This window comes from Cherax quadricarinatus, chromosome 5, assembly GCF_038502225.1.
Source record: "Cherax quadricarinatus isolate ZL_2023a chromosome 5, ASM3850222v1, whole genome shotgun sequence".
Classification (NCBI taxonomy): Eukaryota; Metazoa; Arthropoda; class Malacostraca; order Decapoda; family Parastacidae; genus Cherax; species Cherax quadricarinatus.
The window spans coordinates 12,547,232-12,574,650 of record NC_091296.1 but is presented as its reverse complement, the minus strand read 5'-3'; the positions used below and the strand labels follow the sequence as shown (position 1 = coordinate 12,574,650).

General features: G+C 41.5%; 1 protein-coding gene and 1 pseudogene across 3 annotated transcripts in view; one reads left to right on the top strand and one right to left on the bottom strand.

Moving 5' to 3' along the window:
* The window catches only part of LOC128684857 (uncharacterized), a 131,562-nt gene that overhangs the window by 74,407 nt on the left and 29,736 nt on the right, over positions 1-27,419 (bottom strand). The gene's annotated exons all lie outside the window — the stretch shown is intronic.
* LOC138855375 (uncharacterized) overlaps positions 5,217-27,419 on the top strand; it is a 55,029-nt pseudogene continuing 32,826 nt past the window's right edge.

Sequence of the window (27,419 nt, the reverse complement as noted above, 5' to 3'; positions counted from 1 at the left end):
AGACCTGCTTTCCAGACCAGGCCTCCTGGTGGACCACCCCAGAGACCTGCTTCCCAGACCAGGCCTCCTGGTGGACCACCCCGGAGACCTGCTTCCCAGACCAGGCCTCCTGGTGGACCACCCCTGAGGCCTGCTTCCCAGATGAGGCCTCCTAATGGACCACCCAGGAGGCCTACTTACCAGACCAGGCCTCCTGATGGACCACCCCAAAGAAATACTTCCCAGACCAGGCCTCCTGGTGGACCACCCCGGAGACCTACTTCCCAGACCAGGCTTTCTGGTGGACCACCCCAGAGGCCTTCTTCCCAAACCAGGCCTCCTGGTGGACCACCCCGGAGACCTGCTTCCCAGACCAGGCCTCCTGGTGGACCACCCCAGAGACCTGCTTCCCAGACCAGGCCTCCTGGTGGACCACCCCAGAGACCTGCTTCCCAGACCAGGCCTCCTGGTGGACCACCCAGGAGGCCTGCTTCCCAGACCAGGCCTCCTGGTGGACCACCCCAGAGGCCTGCTTCCCAGACGAGGCGTAGTGGACCACCCTGGAGGCCTGCTTCCCAGATCAGGCCTCCTGGTGGACCACACCGGAGACCTGCTTCTCAGGCCAGGCCTCCTGCTGGACCACCCCAGAGACCTGCTTCCCAAACCAGGCCTCCTGCTGGACCACCCCCGAGACCTGCTTCCCGGACCAGGCCTCCTGGTGGACCACCCCGGAGGCCTGCTTCCCAGACCAGGCCTACTGGTGGACCACGCCAGAGACCTACTTCCCAGACCATGCCTCCTGGTGGACCACCCCCGAGACCTGCTTCCCAGACCAGGCCTCCTGGTGGACCACCCCGAAGGCCTGCTTCCCAGACCAGGCCTGGTGGACCACCCCAGAGACCTGCTTCCCAGACCAGGCCTCGTGGTGGACCACCCCAGAGACCTGCTTCCCAGACCAGGCCTCCTGGTGTACCACCCCGGAGACCTGCTTCCCAGACCAGGCCTCCTGGTGGACCACCCCAGAGACCGACTTCCCAGACTAGGCCTCCTGGTGGACCACCCCAGAGACCGACTTCGCAGACCAGGCCTCCTGGTGGACCACCCCAGAGACCGACTTCCCAGACCAGGCCCCCTGGTGGACCACCCCAGAGACCGACTTCGCAGACCAGGCCTCCTGGTGGACCACCCCAGAGACCGACTTCCCAGACCAGGCCCCCTGGTGGACCACCCCAGAGACCGACTTCCCAGACCAGGCCTCCTGGTGGACCACCCCAGAGACCGACTTCCCAGACCAGGCCTCCTGGTGGACCACCCCAGAGACCGACTTCCCAGACCAGGCCTCCTGGTGGACCACCCCAGAGACCGACTTCCCAGACTAGGCCTCTTCGTAGATCAAGATCTGATCATGCAATCATTAGATATCTGCATAACCGAGTATACCTAATAATAATATTTTTCTTATTAATTACTTAAAATTATAAAAATAACAATAATAATTCACTGGTCATATTACACCTATTTTAGGGTAAGTGTTTGACGCTGATTCCGAATATGTCATCGATTTTTCTTGATTGGCTCTAGTTGCAGATAAATTTAGTATCCCGTTGAAAAATATAAAAGACGTGAAAAAATATGTTGATCAGACGGGTCTAACAAATCGTACTGCAATTATTTTTTAGATCATGTAAAAGTCAAATCTTGTAATGGATACCAGCCCTTTATTCTATATAATAATCGATTAACATAATAAGATCATTTAGATACCACTAATTATTGCATATGAAAACGTTGTACGATTTGCTTATAAATTGGTCATCAGCACAGTTTTTGAAGTTTAGTGAGCAACTGAAAGAGATGTATATTAGTTACTATTGTGCAATAAAATACATTTCAAGCTTCTAATGGAGCTTTTTATTAATAGCCACCAATCTCCTGGTCGATATTCAAGCCAGATTCAAAGGGATATTCCAGGGATATTACTGCAGTATACAAGTTCTTCATCTTGGCTGCAGGAAGGACTGCAACCTCTCTCGTCCAATAAGCTGTTATTTGAACTTCTTGTTGTAGACAGTTCTTCTCTTTTAGCCTAGATGCTGAAAGTTCAGATGCTTGCTTTGACAAACTGAAGTCACATATCAGATCATTGAGTTCTTCCTGGGAGAACCACTGGGGTGCTGAAATGCTTGCTTCATGTTCACTTCACCGCTATCACCTGTGTTACATCCTAAACCCTGAGTTTCTTCAACATCTGACAATGGAAGGTCAGGCATGCTAAGGTCTTCACTGTGTGGCACAGGTCTCCTCGCTGACTCTAAATCAGGGTATTCCTACTTGACTTTCGTGTGTCGACTGAAACCTTCACATTCACCATACAAAAATAAGAATGGTTGTGGCGGGTTTACAGTTCTCTCTACACCATAGGCACACCCAAGTTTGATTTTTTCCTTTCCCTATTTTTCCAATGTCGTAAGCATTCTATACAAGTTTTGTAAACTATATGGGGAGCCCAAGACTTGACTTGTTCTCCAAACGCAACTCCAGAATGAGCAAGATAAGCTTGTTTTACAAAATCTGCGATGTTTTTTTCTTTGTTTTAGCAGAGAGTATTTTCCATAAACGTCGCAAAATGCATTAGGATTCTTTAAGCAGGTTCTTCGTTAAGAACTCGTATTTATCTGGAAAAAAATAACAAAATAAAGATTATAATATTGTCGCGTGGCCTTTGTTAATACAGCTCCTTCCGGTAAATATTAAATCATTTAAAATTCTAATCTTTATTAAAACTCACTGTATATACAAATTGTTATTACACATACATATACGCGCGTCATGGCTGTTCCCTGTTAATTATGGGCAGGTATGCAATATATCATAAACTACAGCCAATTTGAAAAACTTAATGACATTTTTGAATTCAGTAACCCCTAAATACCTGCAAATATCTTTATCAACTAAATTTTTTTTTGATCAGTGTAATAATAATGATAATGATAATAATAATAATAATAATAATAATAATAATAATAATAATAATAATATAATAATAATAATAATAATAATAATATGAATTAGAAGAAAAGAATGAAAAATTGAAGAAAAATCATATGAATAACGAAGGAAAATATGTGGACATTGTTCAAGTAGAAAGGAGGCGAGTTTTTGCTGAGTTCTGCGAGGAATGGAAACTGAGTGTGAGTCATGAAGAAGCTGCTGCCGCCGCCGCCGCCGCCGCCTAGCCCCTCACACAACATCTGAGATACATTATCACGAGTCTGTGGCATATGATCACCCTTCTTTACCCCCTCCCCCCCTACCCGTCCTCTAACCTCATTTAATATTCTTCAATTATATTTTTCAAAGATGTCTCAAGCAGCTTTTTTTCCCGTGTTTATATCTGGAATACGAATCCGTCGTGTACTAAACCGGTTTAGTACACGACGAATACTAAATACATAAGGGTTATATAGCCCATGTGGAATGGGAGATAATTAAATTTGTTCCCAAGAATAAGAGGCAGCTCCAATTCCTTAGATCAAGAACCCTTCACCAGCATCAAGACACCACCTTCCTTGAGAGGATAATAGGGTTTAATAAATTCAACTTTCACCTATTTTTCTACTGCATTATTCATGGATAGGTTTAGTAGTGTTAATTTATGTTACTTAACAATGGTATGGTGTTTCCTGTGAGTGATAAGTGGACTCGTCACCTGCCCTACTTATCATCACTTCACTGCTCACCTCACACAACAAGACATGGTGATTTTTCCCCCCACTAAAATAGCTTACCACGAGGATACCTAAAAATACCTTACCACGAGGATACCGTTACATCTAGGAATTCCATGAAGGGGTAATCACACGCTTCATTTTTAGCAACTTACAAGATACAGATAGGCTTGACGAAGGAAGTATTGTTGAGTGCATCCGCATCAGGTGGTGGAGATGTGGGAGGAACAGTAACTTTCTAATTCCGGGAGGTGTGGCTACTCTTAAAGGTTAACGCCTATTCCTTCATTCCTTTAAACCTGTTACACCTATCTTACATCTGATCTAAGTACATTTCCTTTCATACTCTCCTTTTAATTACCACTCCCAGTTACAGAAGTATGGTCACAGTTAGACCTACCTGGAGGTTACCTGGAGGTTATTCCGGGGATCAACGCCCCCGCGGCCCGGTCCATGACCAGGCCTCCCGGTGGATCAGGGCCTGATCAACCAGGCTGTTACTGCTGGCCGCACGAAGTCCAACGTATGAGCCACAGCCCGGCTGATCCGGCACTGACTTTAGGTATCTGTCCAGCTCTCTCTTGAAGGCAGCCAGGGGTTTATTGGCAATTCCCCTAATGCTTGATGGGAGGCTGTTGAACAGTCTTGGGCCCCGGACACTTATGGTGTTTTCCCTTAGTGTACCAATGGCGCCCCTACTTTTAATTGGGGGCATTTTGCATCGCCTGCCCAGTCTTTTACTTTCGTAGGGAGTGATTTCTGAGTGCAGATTTGGGACCATTCCTTCCAAGATTTTCCAAGTGTAGATTATGATATATCTCTCCCTCCTGCGTTCCAACGAGTACAAGTCAAGTGCTTCCAAGCGTTCCCAGTAGTTAAGGTGCTTGACAGAACTTAGAGAAATCAGAGAAATCGAATAAATATTTTAGTCTGGAGAGGAACGATGTTATCTGAACGTCTAATTAAAAATTCTTTGCAGCACGTTGTATCGTTTTTATATTTTTTTTTCAACCGGCAGTCAATCCTCCTAGTCATTATTTCACTGTTACTAAAACCTTGTGCCATGCCATAACTGGTTCATTTTTATTAAAAGATGACAATCTAACCAAACCAAACCTAACCTAACCTAACCTATAATATAAATCGCGAAATTTGCTGAAAACTGTAAATGAGAGATCGATTAAGTATTTGCTAAGATTTGTTACGACGAGTTGCAACCGGATACACGCACACGCACACGCACACGCATACACACACACACACACACACACACACACACACACACACACACACACACACACACACACACACACACACACACACACACACACACACACACACACACACACACACACACACACACACACACACACACACACACACACACACTTTCCTGCATGGAAAATAAAATGTGCGTTTGTTTTTCATATACGATACAAAACTTACCATCATATCGTATGATGTAATGTTTATTTTTTTAACGGTAAGCCAGCGGAAGGTCTCGATCGTATGACCAACAGCTCTAATGAGTGGCTTCGTCATTCGACCATTACTCGTGTTAGGAAACACTTGTCCTGTTTCCTGACAGACAACTTCAATACGGCCTTGACGGTGAAGACAACACCAGAACTGGTAGCCAAAATCACGTCAGACCTCAAGATGACACCAGACCTGGTCGTTAAACCTTCTTCCAGGCTGGTTAGTTTATTAGATCAAAAACAATAATTAACGTAATCTTTCAGCATATATATATATATATATATATATATATATATATATATATATATATATATATATATATATATATATATATATATATATATATATATATATATACAATAAGATCACAGTAAACAGGTGATTTCAGAATATGCAAAACAACCACTCTGAAAGAATAGAGAAATTCCAAGCGCTTTCGTGAATACTCACATTATCAAGGAACTATATATATATATATATATATATATATATATATATATATATATATATATATATATATATATCACTGCACCACGCAGATACAAGCGGGTATATACAGAGAAAGATCGCAGTTAGCAAGAGTCGAACCTACTACAAGGAGACTAACAAGGCTCCCAAAGTGAAGCTCTTATCCACTCGACCACAAATGCCTCAAAAGCTGGGAAGCATTACCTCTCTCTCTATATATATCCAAAGTAGTGAGTTAGCAACCAGTGACAGCGGGTAATATAGAGGCTATACCTGAGGGTGTTCCAAGGGGTCAAAGCCTCCATGGCTCGCTCCACGACCAAGCCTCTACGTCTACGAGATTAGAATTAAAAAGAAGTAAAGATGTGAAAAGACCAGAAATAGCAGCGAATACAGTAGACAGTACGCTATACAGAGGCCAGGCATAGAGACTAGGTTACATGGAAGCAAGAAATAAACAACTGAAATAACTGTATCTGATCGGTTAGTGATCTGAGGATTATATTTCCCACACCCCGGTCAGTGCCTCCTAGGTTGGAAAGGAAATGCTAAAGGATTAAGAACTATTACTGTAATAAGCACACAGAAAAATAAAGGTGTTGATATACTGAATATAAATAAAAAGGTGTAATATTTAGGTACGTGTATACTGAATATAAGTAAAAATGTGTAAGATTTACCTATCATCTTATGTGATCATGAAACAAGACAAGGAAAAGAGTAGCAATCTTAACAGAGTGCAAAAAATCAACAGGCTTTAATTTCATACTCATTTGAAGGAACAGTAGTACCTCCACGTAGGGGTACTGTCTACCAACGTACTACGTAGTCTATACAGGTAAGAATAAGACAAAAGGGGATGACAGTAGGCTATAGAAAGGCCAAAATATCGACATGTAGGGCAGGGACTATTAAATTGTCCGTCTGGTAGTGGTGTCCTTAAGATTACAGTGTAAGAGCTTGGAGATACCCCAGTCAACTTTCTCCTCGATCCCTCCCACAACCCGTCTTCCCTACCCCTCGTCGCTCGCCCCTCGCTCCCAACTCCAACCCCTCCTGAAGAATATATATATATATATATATATATATATATATATATATATAGATATATATATATATATATATATATATATATATATATATGAACAGGTAAATGACGAAGTAATCAGTCCCTCAGCCTAGGAGCAGATGTTCAGTACCGTAGTCTTGATGAATCTTCATGAAGCATAGGCAGGAAGGAGTGGGTTTATATAACGGGGTCTTGCGTAGGATACATTCATCTCAATCCTCCTGAGCCTTACTTTCTCACTCTCCCATTCCTATGTTACATCCCAACTTACCCCTCTCCCCACTCACTAACTCTCACAATTATCATTTTCTTGTCATTTTCGTCCTCCATCCACACGGTAATACATTAATCAAACAACAGAAAACGTGCTTCAGCACCTTGTGAAAACTGCCATATAAACATAAAGTGCTATTTTCGCAATAAAAATTTGTCTAAAGATTTTCCACAGCTACATCGTGATGGTACCGGGGATCATCGCCCCCGCTGCCCGGTCTCAGATTAGGTCTCCTTACTGATGAGTGGATGATTGACTGGTGTAAGTGCAAGTATTTTGAGCAACTTGCTACAACAGTGTCACTAACCCGCGGTCCCAGAAAGGTTTTATGCGGTCTTCTGAACCTATTAGAAAAATAAATAATGGGAGGAAATGCAAAATAAACCCAGTAAAAAGAAGGGGTGCAGTGGGCACAATAAGGGAACACTGTATCAACATCCGTGGCCCCAGATTATTCAACATCTTACCATAAGATATCAGAAACAATGCTGGGACAAGTGTCTTCATCAGATTGCAGATCAACCAGGCTGTTATGGATGTGTGGTTACGGACCACTAGCTGCACAAAGCCTGGTTGACCAGGCAAACACCAGACAAGCCTGACCTATGACCGGGCTCCAGGAGTGGGAAAAACGTAAAGTTCAAACGAGTATAAACTCAGGTTGGGGAACTCCAGCAATAATATACGAGAAGGAATATTCAGTAAACTTGACTTCGACAACCACAGAATTGACTGGGACAAAATTAACCAAGAATCATCAGAAGTATCCTGGGAAACAGTCGTGAGCACTAAATCCCAACCTGTGCCAGGAAAAGCTGAACTCAGAATCATACAAGATCACATACAGAAATCGTAGATGGTACAAAAGAAGATAAAGAGTTACTGAATTGCTTAATAACGTGAATATGTCAAAATGAAGGAAAAATATTCTTAGCCGAGAGATCACCGATTTAGAGCAAAAACTTTTGCTGTCGTACCAAACAGAAGAAGCACAAAGGGAACAAAAAGACATCCTGGATATTGTTAGAAACCCAAAATATTTCTATTCATATGGAAAATCCAAGTTAACTACCTGTAGAATTGAACCCCTTGATGAGAGGAGACTCGTATACTGACCATGAGCAGGAAATGACCGAAATTTTAAAAGGCCAATATGAGTCGATGTTCGGCAACCCACTAAATGAAAACAGGCGGAGAATGCAGAAACTTAGTTGTGCAAGACTGGAAGTAATTATGACAGCTGATCTCTTTCAAAAGAACACAATACGACCAATGTCACGACAGCCAGGAAGATGACAGGGTGGATAAGGAGAACTTTCAAAACTAGGGAAATGGTGCCATTGGTGACACTTTTTAAATTGTTTGTATTGCCTCACTTGGAACAGATACAGAGATCATTTGGAAGAGTAGAACTATATACAAAAGATGAGGTAATCAGTCCCTCAATCTCGGAGCTGGTGACGAGTACGGTAATCGTAAAGAATCTGCATTTAAATTACTGGGAACGCCTTCAAGTCTGGAGCGGAGGAGATACATAACAATATATACCTGTAAAGTACTTGAGGGTCTGGTTCCAAATCTGCACACTGCCATAACAATACACAGGAGTGAGAAATATAGGAAGAAGGCACGATAAACTCAGTGAAAAGCAGGGGTGTAGTGGGTACAATAAGGGAACACTGTATCAACGCCCGTGACCCTAGACTATTCAACATCTTACCAGAAGATATCAAAAACACTGCTGGCACAAGTATCTTCACCAGGTGCCTGAACAACCAGGCTGTGATGAATATGTTGGTTAGTGGACCACCTGCAGCAACAGCCTGGTTGACCAAGCTAGCACCAGACGAGCCTGACCCAAAACCGGACTCCGTGAGCAGAAAAACTTTCAGAACTCATCAAAGGTCAAAGGAAAGGTGTCATTTACTAAGGTTTCTACCACGGAGACACTGAAGACAAGACACTGTAGGGCTGGGAGGCACTGAAGACAAGACACTGTAGGGCTGGGTGGCACTGAAGACAAGACACTCTAGGGCTGGGTGGCACTGAAGACAAGACACTGTAGGGCTGGGTGGCACTGGAGACAAGACACTCTAGGGCTGAGTGGCACTGAAGACAAGACACTGTAGGGCTGGGTGGCACTGAAGACAAGACACTAGGGCTGGGTGGCACTGAAGACAAGACACTGTAGGGCTGGGTGGCACTAAAGACAAGACACTGTAGGACTGGGAGGCACTGAAGACAAGACACTGTAGGGCTGGGTGGCACTGAAGACAAGACACTAGAGCTGGGAGGCACTGAAGACAAGACACTGTAGGACTGGGTGGCACTGAAGACAAGACACTCTAGGGCTGGGTGGCACTGAAGACAAGACACTGTAGGGCTGGGTGGCACTAAAGACAAGACACTGTAGGACTGGGAGGCACTGAAGACAAGACACTGTAGGGCTGGGTGGCACTGAAGACAAGACACTGTAGGGCTGGGTGGCACTGAAGACAAGACACTGTAGAGCTGGGAGGCACTGAAGACAAGACACTGTAGGACTGGGAAGCACTGAAGACAAGACACTGTAGGACTGGAAGGCACTGAAGACAAGACACTGTATGACTTGGAGGCACTGAAGACAAGACACTGTAGGACTGGAAGGCACTAAAGACAAGACACTGTAGGGCGGGGAGACACTGAATTCAAGACACTGTATGACTGGGAGGCACTGAAGACAAGACACTGTATGACTTGGAGGCACTGAAGACAAGACACTGTAGAGCTGGGAGGCACTGAAGACAAGACACTGTAGGACTGGAAGGCACTAAAGACAAGACACTGTAGGGCGGGGAGACACTGAAGACAAGACACTGTATGACTGGGAGGCACTGAAGACAAGACACTGTATGACTTGGAGGCACTGAAGACAAGACACTGTAGGGCGGGGAGGCGCAGTCAGTGAAGACAAGACGTAGTGTACGTTGTGAAGCACAATTAGTGAAGACAAGACACTGAATGAAAATGTTAATGTGCCTATGATCTATTTTAAGTTGCTATTAAACAGATGACGCCAGCAATATACCCGCGGCTTCAAAGAAAGGAATAAAAAATTTGGACAAGAATGCAATACATTCAGTGTGAGATGGACTATTTTTTTTAGGCTATATACAATGACCAAGCCATCTACCTGATAAACAGTGAAAGTGTGTTTGTTTTTAGTGAGAAAAAAGGATATAAGGCACTATGAACAACGTCACAAGAACAACTCATTGTTTCAAGCAAATGTACAAAGCAACAAGAGCAGTTCGTTCAAAACAAAGTGTTTTAAAGGCATAGTAGTGAAGATTTAAGGGAAGTGCAGGCTAGATATAACGTACAGTAATGCCTGAAGGGACAGGTTAGTTTGGGTAAGATTTGTCAGGAAACGGGACAAGTGTTTCCGGACGCGGGTCTTAGTCATATGATGACCTGCAGCTGATGCTTTTGGTCATCTCACCGAGGCCTTACACTGGCTTATTTGTCCACCCCTTTAAAAATTATAGCTATGATTATAACCATCTCGTATAATTCACTGATACAACTTTCTGACGCACTGCATGCGTTAAGAGGCATATACGTTCCCCCGTCTTCTAAAAACATGTTCATTTTTCCACTATAAACTACCTTGCCTATAATTACTATCGCATTTGCTTTGTCTGTTTCGTAAGATGAAGTCTAGGATCTTTCTTTAATTCATGGTATGGATTATAGTAGAAGACGGGGGAACTTACGTGCCACTTAAGTAATGGAGGAAATATGCTTTGACAAAGTTGCTTGTATCAGGAATGTAAGTTTATCTGTATTTACAATCACCAGGCGCATTGACTGACGTGTCAATACATTCCAAACATTTCTCTTTGGCATTAGATGAGAGAAACGACATTCTAGACACTGCTTAACTTTAAACTTCCATAAGGAGCATAGATTCTAATTCTGAAATTACGGAATTGTAAGAGAGTGAGTCTGTGGACTTTGTCAATGGTCCAAGTCGGACCGAAACGTCGTCGTAAGCTTCTGTCTTTTATGTGCGGGTTATTTGTGTATCGTTCCAGTCACGGTATTGTGCCTTTTTGTTATTTAAGGTTAAGCTGGAAAAAACTTGAGAATTGTAACAACAGATAGTGCAAGTAACTGGCTGGAAGTAAAACTGGTCTACTCGAAACTCAATGCCGAACTAACTAATTTCAGTGCATTATTCAATAGCAGTTTTTTTGCAGTAAGATTCTCCAGTTAGTAAACGCTATAAGCGTTTTGCCAAGAGTGAATTACAATATCAATTACAGTCTGAAGCGTTGCCAGTTTCAAAGATTCTTGTATGAGATCAGGGCAGACTATAAAAATGTGTTGTACCTTGCTGAAATCAGGTAGTTGAGTAGAGATAAGATATTCAAACATTTTTTTTTCTTTAATTCGTGTAACTGAGAGTTTTCTCGCTGAGAAAGGAAGAAGTTACGAAGCATTTTTGAACTCCGAATGGTGTTAGAATTTGGCTTTTTTGAGTGATGTAATATCTTGAATATCTTGATTCTAAAGTTACAGAATAAAGGATAACCGGTGTCTGACGTGTGCCGAGATGAAAGAAAGGTTATGAGGGAAATATAAATATATTTCTGAAGTAGGTCAGTGAAGGTATTTTTCCACACTTTCCTTTCACACAAGGAAAAGATTTTCAGATCCTTGTGGAAAGGTACAGTGGAGGACGTAAGTTCCTGCAGACTGACTTCAAGAACAGTTGATTTCCAGCAGCTTGGATAGGAAAGATAAATGTTCCATAAGTCACTCGAAATTATTAAAGTGAAATATTTCAGAAGGAACTCATTCATTCGCAAGCCGGTGACTCTCAAGAGACATTCACAACGAAATGTGTCGCCAACCCGACACATTATTAAGGCAATAAACACACATACCTCATGCTAGGAAAAGACGCCACAATACAGAACACGTTTCCTAGAAACAGGGGTCATCGGCACAACAGAAGCTACAACAAAGATTCTTTCAACCTAGCAAAAGTCTAGGCACACGCTAGTTTACACGGAAAAACCCAGCCAATGATTTAAACACAAGTCTGAACAGAATAATGAAGCAGTAGACCGGCTGCAATGTTCCGCCTCCTGCATCATCAGCACCTGACATGATTCTTCATTTCATGTTACCTTACACTGTTCTCACAATACTTTCCAGTGTAGGTATGTATGTTGTGGGGACACTGGTGAAACGTCTTCACAATATAGATACCCAAGTGTTGCACATGTGTGTTATTCATACATATTTCAGGTGTTTTATACCAGTAATAAGAAAAACAATAAATGCCTGTGATAGTTTGTCCCCGGCTTTACCTACCGTTCAATATTCATGTGCCTAGCCTTCCTCCTTGGAAATTACATGGAAGATCGGCATGAAACTTACTACTAACGTAAGCCTATACCAAGAGTTTATTGGAACAACTATATAACTGTATATAAAACCTTATGTATTAATCCTAATTATAGCTTAGTTTATTTTAGTACTCGTTTGAGTGTGAGGGAGCAAGTATATAGTGTATATATCTTATGATAGTACTCGCAGAGTGGAGGAAGCAGGTACATGACGTATGTACCTTGTACTGGTATTTATAAAAGCGGAAGGAAGCAGGTACGTGACGTATGTAGCTTGTACTGGTACTTACAAAAGTGGAAGGAAGCAGATATATGACGTATGTACCTTGTACTGTTACTAGCAAGGAGTGTGAGAAAGCAGGTGCATGACACGTGTATCTTGCAGTGGGATGCACAGTGAGCAACAGAAGCGGGTAAATGACATGTGTATCTTATACTGATACTGACAATGAAGAGGACGCAGGGGAACTAACGCCATAGGCACGTTCAGAAATGTTCTCTCACCTTCCTTTAAATGCGCTTACAATATAAGACACGACAAGCTTTATTCAAGACTTCTACAAATATTTTACAGATAATATTGTGACTGGAAACTTGTAGGTGTCACGAGTACTTGTCAGTGTATAAACCCATAGCAGACATAAATGCAAAATGCGAGAAGCTGTCTACTTTCATCTCCATCTGATATCCTCTTCACAGGACATATACACTGAGAGGAGCCTGGCCCATGGTCGGGCTACGGGAGTAGAAAAACTCTCGGAATTCATCAAAGGTGTATTTCTCTGAGCATGTATATGCCAAGAGTTTATTTTAGTCGCTGTTTTAAAGTTTAAAGTATTCTATTCTTGTCTAGTGGTGAAAAGGCTACGGGCAGCCTTAATGCCCTAGTGTAGTCGATAAGATTTAAACCCTGTTAACCACCTAACTTACCCTCTTCATCTCCTGCAGAGGATTCCAATTGAAGATCTGCATGTACATCAGGCAATTCATGTTGACATCTTCTATAGGTAGGTATATTTGTCAGGAACCAGGACAAGTGTTTTCTGACGCAGGTCTTAATCATACGATGATCAGCAGCTGGAGCTTTTAGTCATGTGATCGAGGCCTTCCGCAGGCTTACGGGTCCACCCCTTTAAAAATTATAGTTATGATTACATTTTTAGTATCTTTTATAGATTTCTTAACACAGGAGTATATATCTCTACGTTACCTCCGAGAACACGCATCACTGCCATACAGTGGTTCACTTCGTAGGTTTAAACAATAACAAAAATGTATAAGAGAGCATCTAAGATTTTTTTTGACATGAAAATATGATTTATTAGGAATATTTACGTAAAGAATGCTGAGGGGTCGAACTAGTGTCCCTGCAAAGTAAGTTTCAGTTACGAAACCACGGGGGAAACGTTGCAATTGCAACATCAGACAAGCTAGGCTGAGGAAATAAACTCTCGAAACTCATCGGAGGTATATCAAAGGTATAAATACATCCACAACTGTACATTTACAAGGACATCAGTGTAGTGCTCAGTTCTCCACACACGATTGTTTATTTTCACAAGTTGGTAAGATTATCTTTGTGTAGTGAACACGAGACAAGAAGCCAACCCACACTCCCGGATATCAACACTCCGGAGTGATGAAGTATCGCTACCAGCATCGGTGGTATCAGCAAATATTGATAGAATCGGTACAGTATGGGCCTAAACCTGAGTATCAGTATTGGCAAAAATTTTAGTATCGTCTCATCCGTAACTGAGGCACACTGCAGGTCATGCCTTTATTTCATTAAAGAGAGTAAGGCTGGTAGCCAAACTTGGGTAAGAGAAATCAGAGGCAAAAAAAAAACTCTCTAGGTAAACTACTTTCAAGACTAGCGACTGCCAGAGATCTCAACCACCGTAAAGCTTTCCTTTAGTGGTCAAAGCTCATATATAATACTGATAACTTGTAGTTCAAGACACCTCAACAAGTAGCACACTGTATTACGTCCTCTTAGCTCATGTGTCTTTAACCTCAACATACGTTTTCGCGTTTTCCTTTTAACTACTTTCTACATATTATTTTCTTCACTAGTACGAGAGAATTAGGTAGAAACAAGTTACTGGGGGAGGGGAGGTGGAGGTCACCAGTGTCTATCATAACCTTATTTAACTCAAACTAACCCAGTCTAACCTAGCGCACGCACGCACGCACGCACACACACACACACACACACACACACACACACACACACACACACACACACACACACACACACACACACACACACACACACACACATACACATATGCAAGACAAGCCACGGGATGGAAATCGAGCTGAAGATTTCCATTCCCCGCGGGTTGTCTTGCATTGTTAATATATATATATATATATATATATATATATATATATATATATATATATATATATATATATATATATATATATATATATATATATATATATATATATATATATATATATATATATATATATATATATATATAATTATATATATATATATAATTATATATATATATATATATATATATATATATATATATATATATATATATATATGTATGTATATATATATATTATATATATATATATATATATATATATATATATTATATATATATATATATATATATATATATATATATATATATATATATATATATATATATATATATATATATATATATATATATATATATATATATATATATATATATATATATATATATAAGAACATAAGAAGAACATAAGAACGAAGGAACACTGCAGAAGGCCTACTGGCCCATGCGAGGCAGGTCCAAGTCTCCTACCGGCTTAAGCCAATGCACCCAACCTAGTCAGGTCAGGTCACATTGACTTAAGGGAGGAACACGGCAACCGACCTGGTAGCTCAAGCTATCAAGCTATATATATATACACTAGGGAATGGAAAGCACTGGCTGTAGGTCTTCCGCACTGTCACCAGCGCTTGTCAAGAGCTATGCAAAGTTGCAAGAGATTGCAATAGGTAAATGGAGTGGAAAATCCTCAAGAGGTAGGTAGGCGTGGATGTAGCCTGTTTCCAAAACACTAGCACCGCGTCACCCCACACACACATGCTTCCCTCTCACACCTCGTATATAGGATATGGGTGGACACAATAGTAGTCAAGCAGTATAATATGCAGAACAGAAAACAAGATAGAAGAAAACTGAAAAAAAAGGCCAAATCACCATCAATGTGTCTAATGCCAAAGCTCCATGAATCGGTGAAGCAGTTGGAATAACACTTGAAAGGGACACTTATATTACTTGTTGTCAACCTGTTATGTATATACTTTCTGATAATTATAATCATAACCATAATAACCAACCTGCTATGTACAGTTAGATTCCAGAACGAGTTTGAAGCCTAAACGGCACATAACCAGTCGAACTGTGTGTTAGTAACTTAAGCCCGTACCTGTAAACCTTATGTATATAACTGTTTAAAAAAGCTGTTTATATTTGCGTAAATATCAAGTTCTGGTACACTTAGATTCCTGAATGGTTCTTCAAACTAAAATGGAAATTAGCCTATCGAAAAATGTTTTACTCAATCCCGTAGTTCTTGGCTTTGTGTAACACTTTGGAATAATCCGTGTGTATTGACGTAAATGTCTTGTATTGAGTCGGGTACGAGGGAAACCAGGTTGCCCAAGGTATACACGGCTGAAATTATATTGATATCTTAAGTCTGTAGTTCATGGACGCAACAATGCTAAATTGAACTAGTGTAGAACCCATATATTCTTTTTTGAAAAAGTTTCTTAGTTATTTTTTAATTGTAAAATGTACTTCTGCTATTTTTTTTATATATTTTGGATATGCTATTTCATAAATCTTCAGTATTTCCTTATCTATGAACTCTGGGCTGCACATGCACAGAGCTCTCAACTCTGTCATGAGGTAAAGAATAATAGTGTATATAAGAACAGTTATTTGTTGGTTTTCTGTATATTTTCCATTTAAATTCTTGGTTCCCCTTAATAAATAAAACAACTAAAAAAGGCAATGCGTTATTTCGTTCAAACTAAACAGTAAACTTTATGGATGGAGCTAACCTATTCAAGTAGGAAATGGCTTATATCAGTATTCTTGGGCGTCCACATATCTGTACTTTTTGGCTTCATGGAGAATTTTGTTAAGCAGTCTTGCTTAAAAAAAATTCCATGTACAAATTGCTAAGGACTGGTGAGAGAGGATTTCCCATTGCCTTACCAAACTACTGAGAGTAGAACTCACCGGCCTGGTGGCAGGTGGCCCGGTGGCCTGGTGGTTAAAGCTCCCGCTTCACACATGGAGGGCCCGGGTTCGATTCCCGGTGGGTGGAAACGTTTCGACACGTTTCTTTACACCTGTTGTCCTGTTCACCTAGCAGCAAATAGGTACCTGGGTGTTAGTCGACTGGTGTGGGTCGCATCCTGGGGGACAAGATTAAGGACCCCAATGGAAATAAGTTAGACAGTCCTCGATGACGCACTGACTTTCTTGGGTTATCCTGAGTGGCTAACCCTCCGGGGTTAAAAATCCGAACGAAATCTTATCTTATCACACATGGAGGGCCCGGGTTCGATTCCCGGTGGGTGGAAACGTTTCGACACGTTTCTTTACACCTGTTGTCCTGTTCACCTAGCAGCAAATAGGTACCTGGGTGTTAGTCGACTGGTGTGGGTCGCATCCTGGGGGACAAGATTAAGGACCCCAATGGAAATAAGTTAGACAGTCCTCGATGACGCACTGACTTTCTTGGGTTATCCTGAGTGGCTAACCCTCCGGGGTTAAAAATCCGAACGAAATCTTATCTTATCTTATCAACAAAGAAATAATAAATAAGATCAGCCATTGTCGGCACAAACAATGTTTAGAATTAGTAGAACAGGCCAGAGATTACTGTTTGTGAATATTTCGCCTGTTCTGCGAATTCTAAACATTGTAAAAATCTCTCGTCGGTCGATACATGCAGGGGATGAGATGAAATAGCTAACACCACCTGCCTGAATGCTGGCTGCCTTGGATCAAAACGTCTAGCGTTGGCTGGGCGCTAAGTATTGGTCCAGTGTGGTATGGTGGTAGAGCACTGCCTACCTTGTTCCAAGGTTCCTAAGTTCAAGTCTCCTTCGGCCAGAGATTAGTGTTTATATATATATATATATATATATATATATATATATATATATATATATATATATATATATATATATATATATATATATATATATATATATATATATATATATATATATATATATATATATATATATATATATTATATTATATATATATATATATATATATATATATATATATATATATATATATATATATATATATATATATATATATATATATATATATATATATATATATTACCCCTTCAAATATTTATGCTTTATTTCTGCGTCTTCAGGTGAATATTGAAAAAACTGGGTAGGATAACAAAAGAAGGAAGTTCAGCGAGTAAGATGAAGTAAAGTAACGAAAAAAGTAACTAACATACAACATCATCTAAGCAACAGGAGAGTAAACAAAACTAGCTAACGAATTAGAAAGCAAACAGAAGCAGATAACTGACTAGAGAACAAGCATGTCCAGTAAAATATACAGGCAACAAGTAGTGTGAAGCTCTCGCTGTGGCTTTCACAAACACCGTCACAATGACAGTTTTACCCCCACATATATACACTTATCTGTGATATACCTTTGATATACCGTGCTGTATGTATCTCTTCTATCTTTTATATGTACTCGTATCTCTGTATGCATCTGCTGTCTGTTGGTTTCTGTAGTCATTTACCATCTCTTTTCTGTCTCCTAGCCTACTCTTTTTCTTCGTCTCCCTTTTTTTTCTTTTTCTTGTTTCTATATGCATTTACTATCTCGTCTCTTTTTCCCTGCCTTCTCTTTTTTCCTCGTCTCCTTGTTTTTATTTTTCGTGTTTTCTTTTTCTCTTACTCTTCTTTACCTTTTCTTTTTCTTTTTTTCTTCCTTTCTCTTTTTTCTTTTTTTTCTTCTTCCCTCCATTACTTTCGTATCATCTGCTAAGTCTTCTCACTTCTCCCTCTGAGAGTCTAACATAACCTTACCTCCCTCACCTAATCTAATGGTTATAACCATAATTTTTCAAGGGGTGAAGGAGTAAGCCAGCGGAAGGCCTCGGCCAGATGACCAAAAGTTCCAGCTGCGGGGTCATCATATGACTTAGATTAGATTTTGCCACCGAAGTGGCTAGTTTATTGTGCACCCTATCTCCAGCCTGTGGATGGTAGCACATAAGCGTATGGATACACAAAAGGCCTAGGAACTAGGCCCCAAAGAGGGTTTACGGGAGTGCATCTGGATTTATTTCGACAGTTCGCCTGTTTGTTACAAGCAAACTTAGGAAATTTGCTTAATATATCTAGTATCGTATTTTCATTAATAATATATCTTGACATGTCACACAGGTCATTCAACTGTCTTTCTCCTAGACCCGCGTCAGGAAATACTTGTCCTGTTTCCTGACGAACCTAACCTAACCTTCCTCACTTAACACCACATCTCTCCCACATTCCCTGTTACCGCTTCCTCTCCCTACCCTCCTCTTACATTCCTCTCTCTCCTCTCCACTCTTATTCCCTTCCATTCTTCCTTTACCTCTTGCCTATTTCCCTTCCATTCTTCCTTTACCTCTTGCCTACCACAGTCTCCTCCACCTGTGCTAAATTGGATAATAATTATTGTATTCATGAGGGAGCGCTAAACCCTTAGGAAGAGATGCAGCGCCTGGAGAGTGGGAGCCTAATAAAATTAGATTGGAGGATGGGAAAGGTATCTTCATTTTCCTGGATCAAGAGCCGTTCACTGGCATCAAGGCACCCCTATGGATGTCTGTGAGACTACGCTGTCCTTTCTACTACATTGTCCTTGACACTACACCTGAGAGAAGCCTCTTCCTGCCTCACTGAAGTCTCCCAGCTCAAGCTGACACATTCCTACACTGTGTATGTGACCCAACCTGTGATATGTGACCCATCCAGTGTGATATGTGGCCCATTCTGTGATATGTGACCCATCCTGTGTGATATGTGACCTCATCCTGTGTTATATGTGACCTCATCCTGTGTTATATGTGACCTCATCCTGTGATATGTGACCTCATCCTGTGTGATAGAATATGGCAGGGGATCCTGACTAGCTTTTGTTCCCACTGTGTGGCTGTCATGTAGTATCGGGTAGCAACGCGTTAATGATGTATCTAATTTTGGTAAACATGCAAGTGTTCTGGTAGTGAAGCGGGACACCATGGCACTGTTGTTACGACACCACTTTCTCCTTATCCTTTCCTCTCGTCCCTTTCCATCTTTCTCCTCATTCTTTTCCTTACCTTGTTCGTTTTCAGCTTCTGTCATCCTCTTCCTCTCGATCCTTCTCCATCTCTCCTCCTCCTCCACTCTGTGCGTAAGTTAGTGTCCAGGGTTCTGCTTCGCACCAAACTTAGCCACCTAGCCTGTCTTTACTAAATTAATGTAATATAATACAGCTTGGTCGTGTCCAACTTATCTTGAATCAGCCTAAATTTGATTAGAGTTGCAACAAAGAATTTACATTACCGTATATCGTGAAGTATTCATAGGTATATATCAATGTAGTTTATTATTTTTTTATCTTCTTTTATAGTTTTTTGTTATCTCCTCTGCAATGATGGAGTTCATGAGTTATATTTTTCCTGTGTGGGGGGATAGTCTATCCTGAGAGATGGTACGTCCAGTGTGTTAGTAACTCCAGCTCTGCTGTAACGTAACGCTTGAAGCTGCCGTAGTTGATGAACCTTTTGTCACTTAGTGAATAGTTTACGACACATCCTCGCTGCCCTTTTGAAGTGTCCCAGCTCAGGCTGACATATTTCATCACTTGACAGAGAATCCCGTAGCTAGTTTTTGTTCCCACAGTACAGCAGTAGTGTAGCAGCACACTGCTGATGCGTCTTTCTTTAAAAAAAAAATACACTTGCTAAGGCTTCAGCTTCTGGAACACGGATACAACAAGGCGCCATGACACTCATACTATTAATGTGAGCTTAATTTTTTTAACGTGGAGGACCGGTAAACAATGGGAAGGCCCCAGTCATTTGAGTAAGACAGGCGTTAAGGAACACCTGTCATGTTTTCTGTGACAACAAACACCACTTTCTCCTTCAACCCTCCTTCTCTTGTTCCTCCCTCCCCTCTCCTTTACCTTTTCTACCTCCCCCAAACCCCCTTCTTTACTCAGAGCACTGAGAGGCCAGCGGTGGTCCACTACAGTGACACCCAGACCACTGCTGCTATGGTCCACCATAGTGACACTCACACTCAGCCCATCACAGATGACTCAGTGGTCACCGCTAGTGTGGATCACCGGTGTCCTTAGACATTGTCTTGCCACGCTCCTAATCACCTAGCAGTCAACAGGTATCCGGGTGTTAGTCGGCTGGTCCGGGTCGCATCCTGGGGCAGAGGACCCCAACGGAGACAAGCCACACTACTGTCTTTCTTGGATTATTAACCCTCCGGGATTAAAATTTTAAGGTCTTCTTAAATTTATTAATTTATTGAAGTCTTCTTGTAGGGGTTTAAAGTATCTTATTCCTCAGTTTGCGGCAAAAAAAAAAACTAACATCTACAAAGATATTCATACATAAATATTTACTGCTAGAAGATAGATCAGGTCAACAAGAAGATTTGACCTATAATTACAGACTTTAAAGTAGCGTCAGTCATTAAATAACTAAATAAAACAATTCGTAAAACAGAAGAAACACGAACCATGATCTACAAGAAAACCGCACAGGTATTATCTCCACATATTTCAATACTTCTCACCAAATCACTTGAACACATCTTTCCAGACTGTTGCAGTGGTAGTGTGTAAGACTGTAGCTTGCTGGACAACCCACCCTGTCCGTGCTAACCCAAGTTAACCGAGTTAGAATTATGGCAGAATACTATAAAAACTCAGGTAAACAGGGTAACACTTATCCAGAAAGGTGATCAAATCAATGTTAACGATTGCATATCAAAAATGTTTGAAAAAATGGTCAAGAGGCAGCTACACTTGTACTTAACGTTATGCGCTTAATTCTTGCTAATTTGGATCCAGACCTCCCAAAAAAAGCAATAATGTCAAAACATTGCTCTCGGCGCAGTTTATGCAGCACTTTGAGTACAAGAATAGCCTGTTTGATTTTTTTATTGATCTCCGTAAAGCTTTCAACAGGATTAACCACAATATTTACCTCACAAACATAATCACTACAGTCTCAAAGAAGACACATACAGCTACTATAAATCCTACTTAACAAACAACATCATGTAGTTATATAATCACTTCTACTACCCAACCTATTAAATTAGGTGTCCTACAAGGTAGCGTCCTGGGCCCTCTTCTCTTTTAATGACTTAAGTCAATACTATTTGCTCACTCCCTGACTTTAAACATTATAGTTAGTGATAAACTAAACCTGCACGATAAAAAATAAATTCACCCTTAATATAGAAATAACTTTTATATTATGTTTAGGAAAAAACATGTCTAAAATTAGACATCAGAATTACCGAGTCCCAAATGAAGAAAAGAGGGTAAAGTTCCTAGGTCTACTCGTACATATATTAAAATTTTATGCCCATATCCAGCTCAGTAAAAACAACGATCCAAAGCTGGAGGTATGCTCTCCAAAATTCGGTGTTATGCCCCCCAGTCTTTAATACTAACACTACTGCTCTCTCTTTTACCCATATCTCATTTAGGACATTTGCGCCTCAAGTGTCCACCTCAAAGCAATTATCAAATCATTAGGAAGTTTCGGAACAATCACAAATTAAATTTTAAGTCAACATTTCACTGATGATGAACCACGATACTTCCTGGAAAGTGACAACACACAGGTTTAGATTAGGTCAGGTAAGGTTCGTCAGGAAACATGATAAATGTTTCCTGACGCGGGTCTTAGTCATATGATGACCCACAGCTGGAGCTTTTAGTCATCTGACCGAGTCCTTTCGCTGGCTTCCCTGTCCACCTATTTAAAAATTATAGGTATGATTATAATCAGTTTTGTTAATATATCAACACAGAGGCATCATACACAAACCAGCACCTCTTCTGATATTTCTTGTCTTTTGTTTGAAAATTTACAGAAACTCGATGTAAATAAAAAAAAAGGCAAAAAATATGACATAACGTGCCAGATGAATTAAAAAAAATTAACTTTCTTAATGAATTCCAACAAATTCCAACAAATTCCTAGAATCCCTTTCTTATATAACTCCATAAACTATCTTTGCACCTTTATATCCAAGTTATAAAACACACAGTGTTCTTTTTTCTTTGTAAATTTAATCCCACTCCAATCATTATGACATGATTACCATCTTATTAGCTCTTTAATTATATTAAGTTAAATTTAAGTTTAATATTAAATAATTTAATATCTTTCGCTGCTAAATGACTAATTTCACCAAAATCTGTATTACAATATTAGGCAGTTATATATATATTAATGTACCCTACATTTATATTGTAAATACAATCTCTAATATATTTTGTATTTTAATACTGTTAGTATACACCCTGTCAAGAGAGTACTCCTTAAGGTTCCATCATGACAATGATTTTTAAAGAGGTGGTGGGGTAAGCCAGTGGAAGGCCTCGGTAAGATGACCAAAAGCTCCAGCTGTGGATCATCATGAGACTAAGACCACCGTGGAGAAACTCTTGTCCTGTTTCCTGACAAACAATATACTTACTGTTAGCATTGTCCTATTTCCTGACAAACCTAATACCTACCTACTGTTAGTATTAAGGTCTACTTTAGACTGCCTATAAGATATACTATTAACCTACTACTGAAACTCTAATGTATCCTCTTGGAAAATATAACTAGCAGTGAGTGAATTCACCAGCGTGAGAGTGAAAACACCAGTTGATGTGAGTTGAGCAAGTCACCTGGCGTGACCACACACACACACACTGGCTCCTCCCTCACTCAACACCAGGAACTAGGGAAACACAACTCACACCCGTGAAAAATGTGTGCTTATACATGAAATACAGTTGTAAAATGAATATTAATTGAGCCTCAACGTTGGTTTCCCAACGTATGATTCATACAGCGTCTTACCTGCTTTCACTCTCTCTCTCGCTGTTGTATTTCAGTTTTTTATTATTAAATTATCGTAAACTTATCTAAAATATATTTAGTTGGATTAGGCTAAATTAAATTGAGCTTGTTATAATAACGTTAGGTAAGTTTTCTAAGGTTCTTTTGGTACAAAATTATTAATTTTTATATTAACATTTATGAAAAAATATATATCTTTAAATGTATAAGAGAAAATTTTAGAAAGGGCTTGTTTTAAATGAGTTCTTGCTAACTGACCAGTTTTATCTATTCGGCACGACACACACACACACACACACACACACACACACACACACACACACACACACACACACACACACACACACACACACACACTGAGGGACAAAGAGGGGTACCAGAGAGTATACCTCGACCGCGACAGAACACAAGAAGAAAGGACTACACTGAAAGAGAGGGTACAGAGACGCAAGGAGGAACGAGAAGCAATGAAAATGAGCAGGACCCAGACACAGGAGGAAGGGCAAACACACCCCACAGAATCTCCCACCAAAAGACTCCACCCGCGACATTCCAACGCAACTGAGCAACCTATACTACAACCCACTCACTGTTCCCTCTGCCACCAACCCCCATATCACAAACCTCACCCCAACAGCTGTCCCTTATGGGCATTCTGACCCCACCCCCATCAACACAAACCCCACCTACACCACAGCCCCATATAGGCCCCCACCAAGGCTCTCGCTCCCCCAACCCCAATATTCTTGCATGACCACAATGATAGAAAAGAAACTAAAGGTTTGGTACACAAACGCGGATGGAATAACGAATAAACATGAGGAGTGGAATGAAAGAATCAGTGAAAAATCCCCAGACATCATAGCAGTCACAGAAACAAAACTCGCTGAGACAATAACAGACACAACCTTCCCAACAGGATACCAGATCCTGAGGAAAGATAGAAGGAGTAGAGGGGGAGGAGGGGTTGCACTGCTCATAAAACACCGATGGGGATTTGAGGAAATGGAAGGCATGGACATGATTGGAGAAAGAGACTACATTGTAGGTACAATTCAGTCCGGAGAACATAAAGTAGTCATTGGAGTGATGTATAACCCACCACAGAACTGCAGGAGGCCAAGAGAGGAGTACGAAGAAAACAACAGGGTGATGGTGGACACACTGGCTGAGGTGGCAAGAAGAGCTCACTCGAGCAGAGCAAAGTTACTGGTAATGGGCGATTTCAACCACAGGGAGATCGACTGGGAAAACCAGGAGCCACATGGGGGTCCCGAAACATGGAGAGCCAAGATGATGGATGTGGTACTTGAAAACCTCATGCATCAACATGTCAGGGACACAACCAGAGAGGGGAGGATGAGCCAGCAAGACTGGATCTTGTGTTCACCCTGAGCAGTTCAGACATTGAGGATATCACTTACGAGAGGCCCCTTGGAGCTAGCGATCATGTGGTTCTGAGTTTTGACTATATAGTAGAGTTACAAGTGGAGAAGGTAACAGGAGCTGAAGGGGACAGGCCAAACTATAAAAGGGGGGACTACACAGGTATGAGAAACTTCCTGCAGGAGGTTCAGTGGGACAGAGAAATGGTAGGAAAATCACTAAACGAGATGATGGAATATGTGGCAACAAAGTGCAAGGAGGCAGAGGAAAGTTTTGTTCCCAAGGGAAACAGAAATAATAGGAAGACCAAAACGAGTCCTTGGTTTACCCGAAGGTGTAGGGAGGCAAAAACTAAGTGCAACAGAGAATGGAAAAGGTACAGGAGGCATAGGACCCAGGAAAACAAGGAGATTAGTAGAAGAGCCAGAAACGAGTATGCACAGATAAGGAGGGAGGCCCAGCGACAGTATGAAAACGACATAGCATCGAAAGTCAAATCTGACCCGAAACTGCTGTATAGCCACATTAGGAGGAAGTCAACAGTCAAGGACCAGGTGATAAGGCTGAGAAAAGAAGGTGGAGAACTCACAAGAAACGATCAAGAGGTATGTGAGGAGCTCAACACGAGATTTAAGGAAGTATTTACAGTAGAGACAGGAAGGACTCTGGGGGGACAGACCAGATGGGGACACCAGCAAGGAATACACCAACAAGTGTTGGACGACATACATACAGATGAGGAGGAGGTGAAGAAACTGCTAAGGGACATCGATACCTCAAAGGCAATGGGACCGGACAACATCTCCCCATGGGTCCTTAGAGAGGGAGCAGATATGTTGTGTGTGCCACTTACCACAATCTTCAACACATCCCTGGAAACTGGGCAACTACCTGAGGTATGGAAGACGGCAAATGTAGTTCCCATTTTTAAAAAAGGAGACAGAAAAGAGGCACTAAACTATAGACCTGTGTCATTGACGTGTATAGTATGCAAAATTATGGAGAAGATTATCAGGAGGAGAGTGGTGGAGCACCTGGAACGGAACAGGAGTATAAATGCCAAACAGCACGGATTCACGGAAGGCAAACCCTGTGTCACAAACCTTCTGGAGTTTTATGATAAAATAACAGAAGTAAGACAAGAGAGATAGGGGTGGGTTGATTGCATCTTCTTGGACTGCAAGAAGGCCTTTGACACAGTTCCTCACAAGAGATTAGTGCAGAAGCTAGAGCATCAGGCGCATATAACAGGAAGGGCACTGCAATGGATCAGAGAATACCTGACAGGGAGGCAACAACGAGTCATGGTACGTAATGATGTATCACAGTGGGCACCTGTGACGAGCGGGGTCCCACAGGGGTCGGTCCTAGGACCAGTGCTATTTTTGGTATATGTGAACATGACGGAAGGGTTAGACTCAGAAGTGTCCCTGTTTGCAGATGATGTGAAGTTAATGAGGAGAATTAAATCTGACGAGGACCAGGCAGGACTTCAAAGAGACCTGGACAGACTGGACACCTGGTCCAGCAAATGGCTTCTCGAACTTAATCCTGCCAAATGCAAAGTCATGAAGATAGGGAAAGGGCACAGAAGACCACAGACAGAGTATAGGCTAGGTGGCCAAAGACTGCAAACCTCACTCAAGGAGAAAGATCTTGGGGTGAGTATAACACCGAGCATGTCTCCGGAAGCACACATCAATCAGATAACTGCTGCAGCATATGGGCGCCTGGCAAACCTGAGAACAGCATTCCGATACCTTAGTAAGGAATCATTCAAGGCACTGTACACCGTGTATGTCAGGCCCATACTGGAGTATGCAGCACCTGTTTGGAACCCGCACTTGATAAAGCACGTCAAGAAACTAGAGAAAGTACAAAGGTTTGCGACAAGGTTAGTTCCAGAGCTAAGGGGAATGTCCTATGAAGAAAGATTAAGGGAAATCGGCCTGACGACACTGGAGGACAGGAGGGTCAGGGGAGACATGATAACGACATATAAAATACTGCGTGGAATAGACAAGGTGGACAAAGACAGGATGTTCCAGGGAGGGGACACAGAAACAAGAGGCCACAATTGGAAGTTGAAGACACAAATGAGTCAGAGAGATAGTAGGAAGTATTTCTTCAGTCATAGAGTTGTAAGGCAGTGGAATAGCCTAGAAAATGACGTAGTGGAGGCAGGAACCATACACAGTTTTAAGACGAGGTTTGATAAAGCTCATGGAGCGGGGAGAGAGAGGGCCTAGTAGCAACCGGTGAAGAGGCGGGGCCAGGAGCTAGGACTCGACCCCTGCAACCACAAATAGGTGAGTACAAATAGGTGAGTACACACACACACACACACACACACACACACACACACACACACACACACACACACACACACACACACACACACGCACACACACACACACCTGGACAGGCTACAAGCCTGGTCCAGCAACTGGCTCCTTGAGTTTAACCCTGCCAAA